The sequence below is a fragment of the Cebus imitator genome, unplaced genomic scaffold (assembly GCF_001604975.1).
Source record: "Cebus imitator isolate Cc_AM_T3 unplaced genomic scaffold, Cebus_imitator-1.0 Scaffold282, whole genome shotgun sequence".
NCBI classification, from domain to species: Eukaryota; Metazoa; Chordata; class Mammalia; order Primates; family Cebidae; genus Cebus; species Cebus imitator.
The window spans coordinates 1,037,776-1,052,366 of NW_016107597.1; positions in this window are offsets into that span (position 1 = coordinate 1,037,776).

Consider the following 14,591-nt stretch of genomic DNA (forward strand, 5'->3'; position numbering starts at 1 on the left):
AAAAAAAAAAAAAAAAAAAAGAAATGGAAAAAATCAAACTCATAATTTGGTTATATAAATAGACCAACAAAATTTTTAAAAAGCTCTAAAAATGTTCATGCTAATCAGTTAATCAGTTTGGGGGAGGAGAGGGAGAATGAGAGAGAGGAAAAGGAGATGATACATACCCAATATTAAACATGAAAAAGAATACATGGCTGCAGTTATGGCAGAAATTTTAAGCAAATGACACCATCAACAGTGAAAAGGCAACCTATAGGAATGGGAAAATATATTTGCAAATTACATATTTGATAAGCACTTAATATCCACATTATACAAAGAGCCCCTATAGCTCCACAACAATAGCAAACCCAAAGAACAAAAACAAAATGTAAAAATGAACAAAATACTTGAATATCTATTTCTCTAAAGGTTATATACAAATGGCTAACAAGCATATAAAAATATGCTGAAAACCACTAATCATTAGAGAAATGCAAATGAAACCCATAATAAGATACCACCTCACACCCATTAGGATTGCTACTATCTAAGAAACGAAATAACAAGTGTTGGCAAACATATGGAAAACTTGTAACCTTCGTACACTATTGGTGGAAATGTAAAATGATGCAGCTGCTATGGGAAACAGTAAGGTAGTTCCTAAAAAAATGCAATTCCACTTCTGGGTACATAACCAAAAGAATTCAAAGCAAGATATTGAGGTGGTATTTTTACACTCATGTTCTAAACAGCATTATTCACAACAGCCATGAGGTTGAAGGAATTCAAATGTCCATTAATGGATAAACATATAAACAAAATATGGTATATGCATGCAATGAAATATTCAACCTTAAAAAAGAAGGAAATTCTGGCACATGCTATACAATGGATGAACTTTGAGGACACTATGCTAAGTGAAATAAGCCAGTCATTAAAAAAAAGACAATTACTGTATGATTTTACTTATATGATGTACCTAGAGTTGTCAGATTTATAGAAACAGAAAACAGAATGGTGTTTGCCAAGGGCTAAGAAAGAGGGGAGAATGGAGAAATGTTGTTTGATAAGTACAGAGTTTCAATATTAAAAGATAAAAAAGTTCCAGAGATTGATTGCAAAACAGTGTGAATATACTTAACACTACTAAGCTGTACACATAGGAATCGTTAAGATGTAAATTTTATGTTATACCTTTTTACCACAATAAAAATACTAATTAAAATGTGTGTTAAATACATATTTATATCAATAAAGTAGAAAATGTGATAAAATGGATAATTTCCTGGAAAAAATATAGTGTTTCAGACTCAATTCAATAAGAATTTTTTTAAAAAAATCTAAACATACCTATAACTCTTAAAGAAATTGAATCACCAGTTAACCCAGTAACTAGGTTGGGGAGAAGGTAGAACCAGCCACAAATTTATCATATGACAGTCTAATAAATCTTTAAAGACTATGTAATTTTTTCCTTAAGAAACAGTTCCAGGGGATGTAAAAGAAATAAATCACCCAAATAATTTCAGCAAGTGAGTATAACCTTCATATAAAAACCAGAGATGGCAATAGGGGAAGGAAAAATTACAGACAAATTGTGCTTAGGAAAATAGAAAAATTAAAATATTAGCAAATAAGATTCAGCTATGCTTACCTCAGAACTATGGGTTCAGTTGTGGTCCAGTGCAATAAAGCGTGTCACCTATTTTTTGTGGTTTTACAGTGCATATAAAACATATTTACCCTATACTGTAGTCCACGAAGTGTGCAATAGCATTGTATTTAAAAAACAGTGCACATACTTTAAATTACCTAATGCCAGGTGTGGTGGCTCATGCCTGTAATTCCAACACTTTGGGAGGCTAAGGCCAGAGGATTGCTTGAGCTCAAGAGCTGGAGACTAACTTGGGCAACAGAGTGAGACTTTCTCTACAAAAATTCAAAAAATTAGCTGGGCATGGTGGTGCACACCTTTAGTCCCAACTTCTTCTCAGAAGGCTGGGGCAAGAGGATTTCTTGAGCCCAGAAAGTCAAAGCTAAGCCTACAGTGAGCCATGATCACATCACTGTATTCTAGCCTGGGCACCAGAGCAAGACCTTGTCAAAAAAAATAAAAAAAGAAAAGAAAAACAACAACTTTAAAAAGCTAATAATTGTCTGAGACCTCACCAAGTTTTTTGGTAGAGAGTTGTGACTCAATGCTGACTGATCAGGATGGTGGTTGAAGGTTAGGGTGATTGTGGCAATTTCTTAAAATAAGACAACAATGGAGTTTGCCACATTAATTGACTCTTCCTTTCATGAAAGATTCTGCTGTAGCATGTGATGCTGTTCATAGCATTTTACCCTCAGTAGAAGTTTCAAAATTTGAGTCAGTCTTTTCAAACCTTACCACTACTTTATCATGTGTGTAATATTTTAAATCTTTTGTTGTCATTTCCACAGTGCTCAAAGCATCTTCACCAGGAGTAGATTCCATCTCAATAAACCACTTTATTTGCTCATTTATAAGAAGTAATTCTTCATCTCGTCAAGTGTTATCATGAGATTGCAGCAATTCAGTCATATCTTCAGGCTCCACTTCTATTTCTAATTTTCTTTCTATTTCCAACACATTTGCAGTTACTTTCCACACTAAAGTCTTGAACTCCTCAAAGTGATTCATGAAGTTTGGAATAAATTCTTCTGGACTCCTATTAATTTTGATATTTTGACTTCCTATTATAAATCATGAACATTCTTAATGGCATCTAGAATGGTAAATCATTTCCAGAAGGCTTTCAGTTTACTTGCCCAGGTAATATAGCCTTATGAAATATATTTCTTAAATAATAACACTTAAATGTCATAGATAGAAATTTTTCTGACAGATCTGGGCAAGTAAATTGAAAGCCTTCTGGAAGTGATTCACTGTTCTAGGCAGCTATAGCCTTATGAAATATATATATATATATATATATATATATATATATAGAGAGAGAGAGAGAGAGAGAGAGACAGACAGACAGACAGAGTTTTGCTTTTGTTGCCCAGGCTGGAGTGCAATGGCACAATCTCGGCTCACTGCAACCTCTGCCTCCTGGGTTCAAGTGATTCTCCTGCCTCAGCCTCCCAAGTAGCTGGGATTACAGGCATGTGCCACCATGCCTGGCTAATTTTTTGTATTTTTAGTAAAGACAGGTTTTCTCCATGTCAGTCAGGCTGGTCTTGAACCCCTGACCTCAGGTGATCTACTCATCTCAGCCTCCCAAAGTGCAGGATTACAGGTGTGAGCCACTGTGCCCAACCCTATATTTCTTTAATAGTAAGACTTAGGCAAAATGACTCCTTGATCCGTGAGCTGTAGATGCTGTGTTAGCAGGCATGAAAACAACATTAGTCTCCTGTATATCTCCAAGAGATCTTGGGTGACCAGGTTCATTGTTAATGAACAGTATAATTTTGAAAGGAATTTTTTTTTCCAGGGTAGTAGGTCTCAACAAAGGGCTTAAAATGTTCAGTAAACCATGCTGTAAACAGATGTGCTTTCATCTAGGCTTTATTGTTCCATTTATAGAGCATAAGCAGAGTAGATTTAGCATAATACTGCAGAGCTCTAGGATTTTCAGTACGGTAAATGAACATTGGCTTCAACTTAAAGTTACCAGCTGCAATGGCTCCTGAGAAGAGAATCAGCCTATTCTTTGAATCTTTGAAGTAAGGCATTGACTTCTCTTTAGCTGTGAAAGTCCTAGATGGCCTGGGTGCCGTGGCTCATGCCTGTAATCCCAGCACTTTGGGAGGCCAAGGCAGGTGGATCACTTGAGGTCAGGAGTTTGAGACCAGCCTGGCCAACATGGTGAAAACCCACCTCTACTAAAAATACAAAAATTAGCTGGACATGGTGGTACACGCCTGTAGTTGCAGCTACTCGTGAGGCTGAGGCATGAGAATCACTTGAACCGAGGAGGAGGAAGCTGCAGTGAGCCAAGATCATGCGACTGCACTCCAGCCTGTGTGACAGAGCAAGATTCCGTCTCAAAAATAAAAAAAGAAAAGAAAGTCTTAGTGTCTTCTTCCAATAGAAGGCTGTTTCATCTACATTGAAAATCTATTGTTTAGTATATCCACCTTCATCAGTTATCTCGGCTAGATCTTCCAGATAACTTGCTGCAGCTTATGTATCAGCACTTGCTGCTTCACCTTACACTTTTATGTTACGGAGTTGGCGTCTTTCCATAAACTGCATGAACCAACCTCTACTAGCTTCCAACTTTTCTTCTACAGCTTCCTCACTTTTCTCAGTCTTCACAGAATGGAAGAGAGTTATGTTCTCAGTCTGGATTAGGCTTTGGCTTAACAGAATATTGTTAAGTGGTTTGATCCTATATCCAGACCACTAAAATTCTCTCCATATCGGCAATAAGGCTGTTTTACATTCGTACTAGTAATGTGTTCACTAAAGTAGCGCTTTAATTTCCTTCAAGAACTTTTCCTTTGCATTGATAACTTGGTTGGTTGGCACAAGAGGCCGAGTTGTCAGCCTATCTTGACTTTTGACATGCCATCTTCAATTCACTAAACTTAATCATTTTTAGCTTTTGATTTAAAGTGAGAGATGTGTGACTCTTCCTTTCACTTGAACAGAGGTCATTTTAGGATTATTAATTTGCCTCATTTTAACATTGTTGTGTCTGAAAGAAGAGGAGGCCTGAGGAGGAGGAGAGAGATGGGAAACTGCTGGTTGGTAGAGCAGTCAGAACACTCGTAATATCTATTAAGATTGCCATCTTGTATTTGCATGGTTTGTGGTGCACCAAAACAATTACAATAGTAGCATCAAAGATCACTGATCACAGATCACCATAACAGATATGATAATCATGAAAAAGTTTGACATATTTCAAGAATTACCTAAATGTGACACAGAGACATGAAATGAGCACATGGTGTTGGAAAACTGGCGCCAGTAGATTCACTTGACACAGAGTTGCTACAAACCTTCAATTTGTAAGAAAACACAATATCTTCAGAGTGCATTAAAGTGAAACACAAAAAAATGAGGTGTGCCTGTATATATTTTTAAATAAACCAATGATTTTGATCAAGTGGTTTATATCAAAAATACAAGAAGGGTTTAACATTAGAAAATTGGATCGTCAATTACATTCCTATCTTGAAAACATTGATTTCAAAAATTGCATAGGGATTATAGATATGATATAATTCTCTTAATCATTAAATGCAGAATTTTAGGTGTACTTCTGTAGGCATTTCCATTTATAGTCAAAGTATGAAAATGTGTTTGGATAGAATGTATAATGAATTCAGTGCAGTGGTAACTTTTTGTCAGGAATAGGACCAGAGTAGAAGGGTTTGAGTTTTTAGTTATATCTATTATATTTTATTTCATTATGAAAAAGAGATCTAAAACAATAACGTACTCATTTTTATGTGTTACATGCATGTTTATCATAGAAAAAAAGTATTTCTATGAAAAACTATACACCTATAGTACAGTTTTCTGAGTTATTAGATTCTAGCTCTGTTCATTGACTTGGAACTATTCTACATTTCTTTATAAACTGTAGATAACTGATAGATACTGGGCTCAAATAAAGTTCAACATTGCCACATTAAATCTCTGCAAACTATTAAAGTATCCTTCTGATAGAAATTTAATGCCTTCCTTTTCCATACCCCAAAATATAAACCACAATTTTGTCTTCATTTGCAATTCACCTCAACATTGCTTTACTCCATATAAATTTGTGCTAATTTGACTTTTCCTTTGAACCGGTTATAACATCTGTCTGGTTCCCTCATAGCATATGTATAAAAAAAATTCTTTAACATGTGTTCACTTTTATATCTTTATGAGAGTCATGATTTAACCTTTTCTGAAAAATTATCTCTTAACACTATTTTTATGTGTTTGTAATATTTCACAATTTAAAAAAATTAAGCAACAGAACTTTGGGAAGATTCAAGATCTGGAACCGGAAAAGGAAGGGACTAGAGTTATTCTGATGGAAGGCCCCCAATATTATGGCAGAGAACACTGGGAAGAAGAAGCATAGTCAATGAGGGGGTCTTCTAGAGTGGGGATCATGGAAAAACTTTGGAACCATGATTTTTAATATTTATTTTGAATTTCTTTCCTATGTTCTGTTTTACTCTCTGTCTCCATTTTCCCCAAACCTTTAGCAAAATAGTTTACTCAAAAAATCCTTGTAGTAGTTTTTTTAGAAATAAACACAGGGGCAAAACAAGTTAAAGAACACTGCAAACACTCCTGAAGACTGGTTGCTTATTTCACATTGTGAGTTTCAAAATTTTGCTATTTGTAACAATCACATCTTCCTTTTTGTCTGTGGAGATGATTAATGGAAAGGTAAAGGATTTTAAGCCAAAATTTAAAAACAATTTACTTATTTTCAATCAATTGTTTTATGACATGTACAGTATGAAATTTAGGGGTTATTACAGAGATGTATTGATTTTTTCTGATAAGTATCATGGCTCATGTTAATAAAGGTGGTATTTTCCACCTAACAGCCCTCACTGTGGAATAGGATAAGTGACACTTTGTTGGATTTTGTCATTTGTCAATGACAGTGTACAGGACAAGTAGGGAGATGATTTTATTTAGGCTACTGCAAAAGAGAGCATGCTCATTAATGAGGATCATCTCATAGAAAAGAAAGAGGGCCCGGGATTTTATAAAGGCAAGTAAATAAGAGAGTCATCAATAAGTCTTATGAGAGTCCTGAGGAAGGGTGGAGAGAAATTTTGTGAGTCATCAAGGAAGGGTGGAAGTTGGTCTTATCTTAGAATATGGAAGATTATGCAGGTCCTTTATGAGGACAGAGGCCCATTCTCAAACAAAGTGTGGAGTATTTTTCCAGCTGTCACTTCTTTCCAAGAGCTGAGGGCTCAAATAAATTTTAACATTGTCAGTCCCATCTTTTGGTCATGACAAATGAATACCATTGTAACTCAGAGGTGATCATAAACCTCCTAAACGCGGCAAACCAGTGTCTTAGAATGTTTCTCTTGACAAACCAGTTGAAGTATCTCTTTAAAGTATGCTCTAGAGTTCTGTAGATCAGGCAGACGTTTGTCTAAAATGAAAAAAAAATGTATAAACGGCTGCATTAAAGAGCCAGAAATTGAACCCTGAGATTAACTGGTCTGGTGGATCTCAAGAGATAGGTGGAGAGAAATCTTTCGGTTATGTAGCACCACTCATTGAGTTTCTTGAAACTCTCAAATAGGATGTCTATGCTCTTAGTGACATTATCACCTGTCATGGTTACCTCTCACACAAGCCTTTTTCTGGATTTCCTTAGTAGTCCAGACATCATCTCATTCAAGGAAAATTTCAGCCCATGTGTAGTCTGTTGTGGCGATCAGTCTTTCAAAGTTTATAGCAAGTTACTGGGCTTCAGCTGACAAATCTTCAGATCTTGAGGGAAAGGGCTAGCTGCAAGGCAACCTAGATCCTGTGAAGGATCCATGTAGACAGGTTTTAGTTCTCAGTGAGTCCAAGTCCTGTGGGACAAAAAAAATTTGGAAATATTAGTTTGAAAAATTGTAATCAGATATTGAAAGAAACATGAAGAACCAAAAATTTGGTAAGGTTTGACAATTTGAACAAGATAACAGAATCCAGTTCATTTTGCAGATAGATACCAAAACGAGATTTTCCAGAGGGTGAAAAGACACAGTCTCCTCCATATGAAACACTTTGGGTATCCATTAGTCACCTGCAATTTACAAAGAGGTGCAAAATAGCTCAAAGACAATAAATAGGACTAGAATGATGATTCAAAAGTATATGCTACAGATAATGCATAGTTTTCCTGTGAAACAAAATTTCTCTTTATAATCTTTACCCTTCTGTTCAAAAATAATCTCAAAGAACAATTACTTTTTATCACAAAATTGTTCTCTTTAGATTTACCATAATTATTTACACAGATGCAGCAACAATGGTAATTTACTGTATAGACCATCTTAAATGATTTTTTTCCTCCAGTAGTCTTCCTAAAGACTCTCAGATTAGGCTTTTTAAAGAAAGCTTTACGAGGCAAAGAAGCCAAGTTAAGACCTCACTATAAGATTTCACTTGCAGTACCTTGGATGCATGCAGTACATTCCAGGTAGACTTAGATGAATCTCTGTCTCCTTGAGTTCCCCAAAATATCCTAAGTTGCCAGGGCCTGCCAGGAAGTGACCTTCCTTACTCACCTATAAGGCTGAGAACCCTGTAAGAGAAGTACCAGACAAGTTTTCTCAATAAGATTTTGTAAGTATGGACTCTGGAAAGTCAACCTTAGTTCATTAAAAGTATTAAGTCATGTTTGATTATATGAACTTCATTCTCAAATATGACATTCCAGGCCAAGCCTTGGTTGCAAAATCAATGTTTGTAATTATGTCCTATTGTTGTCTAATGAAGAGAATAAAAACATTTCACCCCAAAATATACTACTTTGACATATTTTAGATAGCTGTTCGGAAGGCCTAAAACAGAAGTAGGCTTTTAAAGCTGTCTTTCATGGTGGAGATTTGCATTTGTAGAGAAAATCTGCATTAATGCAGCAAGTTTTCTCTGAGGCCTTCCTTTGTCCAGATCTAGGAAATATTAACTGAGAGTCTGAAACCTTTAAAGGTCTAAAAGAAACATTTTCTACCCACTCCCTCTGAGGGCTGCTACCTGTGTGGTTTCATCTATATAAAAAGACCCCCTTTGCTAGCCAGCTCTCCTCTTTTCCCCTCCCATAACCTGTTTTACTACCATAAACTGTTTTTGCCAGGATCCAAGACCCCATTCTTTCTGTAAACTCAAGATGGTATATATACTTCTATAATCCATTGAGGACTTAGGGTAATCCCTCTGTGTCTCTCCCTAGTGTGCATGTTAATAAATTTGTATTCCTTTTTCTCCAACTAATCTCCTTTTGTGAGTTAATATTTCAGAAAACCTTCAGAGGGCGAAGGGGAAGCTTTCCTTTGGTCCCTACACTAATATCAGGCAAAGCCGTACTAGGAATCTAATAAATAGAAACATTTCATAGACAGTGAAGGCATTGATAATTCTCTAGACACTTCCCGTACTGCCTACATTTTCTTTTTCTTTCTTCCTTTCTTTCTTTTCTTTTTTGAGACTGAGTCTTGCTCTGTCACCCAGGCTGGAGGGCAGTGGCACAACCTCGGATCACTGTAACCTGTGCCTTCCAGGTTCAAGCAGTCCTCCTGCCTCAGCCTCCCAAGTAGCTGGGATTACAGATGCCTGCCACCATACCCAGCCAATTTTTGTATTTTTAATAGAGATGGGGTTTCACCGCGTTGGCCATGCTGGTCTCAAACTCCTGATCTCAGGTGATTTGCCCGCTTTGATCCCCCAAAGTGCTGGGATTACAGGCGTTAGCCACCACGCCCAGCCCCATACTGCCTACTTTTTCTGAAATATTCATATTAATAATAGTTTACCCATACACATTTAACCTAGGGGAGACTAAGCATTTGTTTTGATTTTGCAATGTGTCCCATGCAACTCATCAATAACATATAAAATAACCCTAATTATTTCCAGCACTTTTCTTTTTACAAAGTGAAATAATAAATCCTTTATTATTTTCCAGGGGCCCATAAGAAGACAATAGTATCTGGAAAAAACATCAAGTAGGATTTGATTTTGGAAAGGCAAAATATCAAAAATTGTCAGAAGATTTGAATACTTGATTAAGATAGGATCATATATTACTAAGAAAAATAATGTGTGGCTGCCTATTTACCAAAGTGACAATAAAATATTTTTTAAAGTAAACATGGGAGGTAAAGACTTTAGCTCTTTCTTAAGTAAAAATAAAACATTTGTTTTTGTAAATAATGAAGGATATCATAAAATCAACACAAACAGTAAAAGGTTATCATAACAAGGCACAGAATCTTTGCCATCCAGGGACTATGCAGAAGTAAAGAATAACTTTTATAGCCTCTTATTAACAGCAGACCAATAATTCAAGAAAATTGTGTCATTTTAACAGAAAAAAACACATTTTATTCATTAGTATAATATTTGATTCTAGAGCTCTTTTTACACTTAAAAATCATCAAATCTTAGCTAGCTTTGACCATCACAAACAAAATTTCCTTTCCAAAAATCTCTTACAATTCCTATATCCATGTATGTACCTTATACTACAGCTTCTTAAAGTGACAAAAATGAACACGTTCATTATCTATAACCTCTCTTTAGCAAATAAAAATAACCCAAAGTACATAGACTGAAGTTTGCTAATCCACATTTTAGTATTCTCTCTTACTTAGAAATTATCTAGGTATCTAATGAATGTTCATTAATTAACTCAATTTAGCATCAGTCAAAGATTTTAAGTCACTTAAAGATCATGGAAATTATGTTCAAGTTGAAGCACTAAGGATATAATTTCTGTTGGAATAAACTATTTCAAAATAGTGATTCAACTTGTTTAAATGCAAACTTTTTTAATAATCTTAAACATTTAGTCAAAAACAATGCCAGTTTATTCCATCAGTAAACCTGTATACTTTTAGGAAAATAATTTCCTAGTAGAATAAAAGTTTATTTTATACTTAACACTGATAAATCAGAGAAGATGAAACTAAAAGTGTTAAGCTAGTCAAATGTGCTAAAATTTACCTAAATTATGTAAATTTGAATTCTTAACACATTTCCAACTGTAGAAATATATTTTAAATTAAGCACATCCAAAATTTTGGTAGATAAATCTCCTATTTTCTGGAAATTTTAGGAGTTTTCTATTTATATATATCAGTTTTTAAAATCTCTATAAGTCATTAAGAATTGAGCTCCTTTAAGAAATTTTTATAGTTTTATTTATTAATATCAATACCATCTAAAGGTAGAAACCTATTGCACACTCACACAAGGATAGGTAAATTATATAAACTACAGACATAAACATATAGACAGGCACACAGAAGTAAAACTTGTATCTTCAATTCTAAAATTTCAGCCCTGGGTCAAGCATAAACACAAAAATATAAACCACTAGTTATCCATCTCAGTGGACATAAAATTCTTCATTGATTTGGACTCTAAATAGACAAATAGACAAACAGGAAAGACTGAAAAAACAGATTTTCTTTCATCTTTTACCCAACAGACACAAGATCTCTAAACCATTAATCCCCTTACAGAAATCATCAAATGATCAGACCATGAAACCAAAAGAATTTAGCACCAGAAACCAAGCCAGTACTCAGAAAGAATAAAAATCAAATCCCTACTGTGGACGAGATTTTCAGGCACAGGATTAGGAGCCAAACATCTTGCTGAGTTTCAGATCACCAGTCAGGAACAGAGTACAAAGGCTCTGAGAGCCCTTTTTACTTAGATGGAGTATATGGGGATCTGAAGGCAAAGTCTAATCTCATCCAAGTCATGGTACCATGCTATAAAGACAAATTGAACCAGACAATAAAGGAAATTATTTTATTTAGCCTATTGCATTAGACAGCACATTTGTTAATGAGAAACATGTCCAATAAAAAAGGAAACCTTGGGTTTGTGGAAACAAAATAAGAGTTATCAGTGAGTCATGGGTCTCATGAGGAAGGATAGTGATTTGTCTTATCTGAGTCACTGAGTAAGGGTGGGGTGGATCTTTTATCAGATATTCAAGAATAGGACGGTTCTTTGAAATTAGCCATTTCTCAGAATGTGTTGGGCAATTATTGCTTTTGGGGAACAGAGCATTAAGTTCAACATTGTCACATTAAATCTCTGTAACCTATTAAAATGAAGTCATATGGATATAGATTAATTTTGACTTGTAATTTCACTTGTCATTATTATTGAAGGTTACTCTGTCCTACTGTGGGACAGAGTACCTGTCATAATGAGAAGGTACCATCTAGTATTAAACCATAAATCCCTTGATACCATGACATGCACATGGTATGAGTTTTAAAAATACTATTAGTTTACACATGTGCTAAATTCTTTTCTTTCCATTTCATTGTTCACAGATTGTGATATATTTTGACCAATATCCAAAGTATAATTTCATAACGTGGATGGTTGATTTTTTATTGATGTAACTAGAAACAATATGTAGATATAACGATAGAAAACTGTTATTTTGTTTTTATGACAAAGAAAAAGCAGGTTATTGTTTCATAGTAGGGAGTCATACAATACAATCTTAAGACAGAAGTTGGCATGTCAGAAATGCATATATAGTTTCTCTTTCTCCTACCACTAATATTATATTAAACAACTAGCAAATATCTTGTTTAGCATAATTGCTTTATAATTTTTCTGCTTCCCAAGAAGAAGAGCATTTTTCCCATTCCATGGAACTTATAGAATCATCTAATATAAAATGCTTCTCTACCCTAAGAGGCCAACTCTGTTTTTGTTTTTTATTTTAATTTACAACTTTTACTTTTTTCAAATTATAGGACACCATTTGTCCTAAGGAAAAATTACCAGAGGACCCATATGTTTTATATATACTAAATTAAGATTAATTGAATTAATTTATTTCAAAATGACTGATTTGATAAATTTTCTTTATATGGAAGAATAAGGGAGACTGATTAAAAGTAAGAAAGTAGAGGGTCTAGGAAATTTAAAATGTAAATTGTCAGTCCTTGAAGAACTAGTATATATATATATAACTGAAACTCTTGTTTTTCAACTCTTCAACTATTAGTGGTTCAATAGTTCCTTAGAAAAATCAGGCTTGGTTTCAGCTATGATTTGTCTAATTGATTATACAAGAAATAATTCTAGTTACAATTCATTTGATTGTACAAAAATCAGTTTAATAATTATTTATTCATTTATTAGGTTTACCAAGATGTGCTCCAGATAGGGAAATTAGGAATTTATGGTGTTTAATTATCTTTAATGTAAATATATATTATATGTTTTAGATAATTATAAAGATTAATAGTAAGCTCCATAGTTTTTATAGTGGGTTGTTAAAAAACTTTCAATGGCCAGGTGCAATGGCTCATGCCTATAATCCCAGCACTTTGGGAGGCCAAGGCAGGCAGATCACCTGAGGTCAGCAGTTTGACACCAGCCTGGCTAACATGGGGAAACCCCGTTTCTACTAAAAATAAAAAAAATTAGCTGGGTGTGGTGGCAAGCACCTGTAATCCCAGCTACTCGGGAAGCTGAGGCAGGAGAATCTCTTGAACCAAGGAGGCAGAGGTTGCAGTGAGCCGAGATTGCGCCTTTCAACATTTTTAACAATGAAATGTAAAATTCGCGTGAATTTTCTTTTAATTTCTTAAATACATATGTACAGTACTTATTTTGTAACCATATTAAAATTTGCTGTTTTGGCAGATAATATGCAATAAGCTGATATTTGCACTTCTATGAGAACTTTTTCCCTAAAAGTTTTCTCAGAGACTTTAGCTAGCCTAAATGTGTGTTTCCAAGGCACGAGAGACATCTTGGGATAACACACAAAATTCCCAGAACTTTTCTTTTTCATTTCTTCTGTTTATGCCTTTGCATTAATAAATCCTAGATTTTGAAATTTCTGAGTGAATGGTGAGTTTTACCTCTCCCAACCAGCCTAATGAGTTAATTTAAAATTTTCTCACCTCTTTGGCATAGTGGCCAGGATCCATAAATTTTGTGGTGATGCGATTTAATCCAATTAAAAGGCTGCTTGTTTCCTGCTGTGAGGTAAGCTGCACCTCTTTTTTGTTCCAATTTTCTGGTATTCTTCCCAAAGGGTGCCAGCCCTAGATAAATTAACAACTTCGTAAAGCCTTCTTTCACTGAAGTGACTCTAAGATAACATGCTGAGTCTTTCTAAATTCAGCAGACTAAGAATATCAATCTCTTTTTTTGTCATATTGAAATGTTGGAAGAGAGAGAGTGTGTGTGTGTGTGTGTGTGTAAATGTATTTTCCTTGTCTTTGGCTATCATAGGTCTACAGGTAGAAGTAGAAGCAAAACTGGTTTTTTTAGGAGTAGGAATATAAGGGCATTGTGTATGTGTGTGTGTGTGTGTGTAGGGGTGTTAATTAAATCTCTATTAAAGTGCATAATTTATTTGTGTATCAGTTATCTACAGTTTAAAAGGTTGTACGATATCTTCAAGGTAAGGACAAGGTTAGAATCTGATTATCCAGAAATATGTGCCATAGACAATGGATAGCTTTCCATTGGCACATTAAAGTTTTTCTACAGTAACTTCCTGTTTGTTTTTGATAATTTTTTTTACTGGACTTATATATCATTCTACACTTACTGGAGTTAGAATGAAATGCCAAAATGATATATTCAATACCGGGCTTTAATCCTCTATGTTGCTTATTAAACTATTATAAAATGGGGAAATACTTTCAAAAGTTGTGAAAATTCCTTAGCAATTCTAAAACAAATATTACTACTATGAATACAATATTATGCAAAAACATGACATAAAATAAACTAATGCATTTAATGTAATTTCATTTATACAGTTTCTAAAACAGGTTAAAAATGTTTATACATGTATACATATGAAATAAAATTATAAAGGAAACTAAGGACATGCTATAAAATCCATAAGAGAAGTTCTTATTTGACCAAATATTTCTGC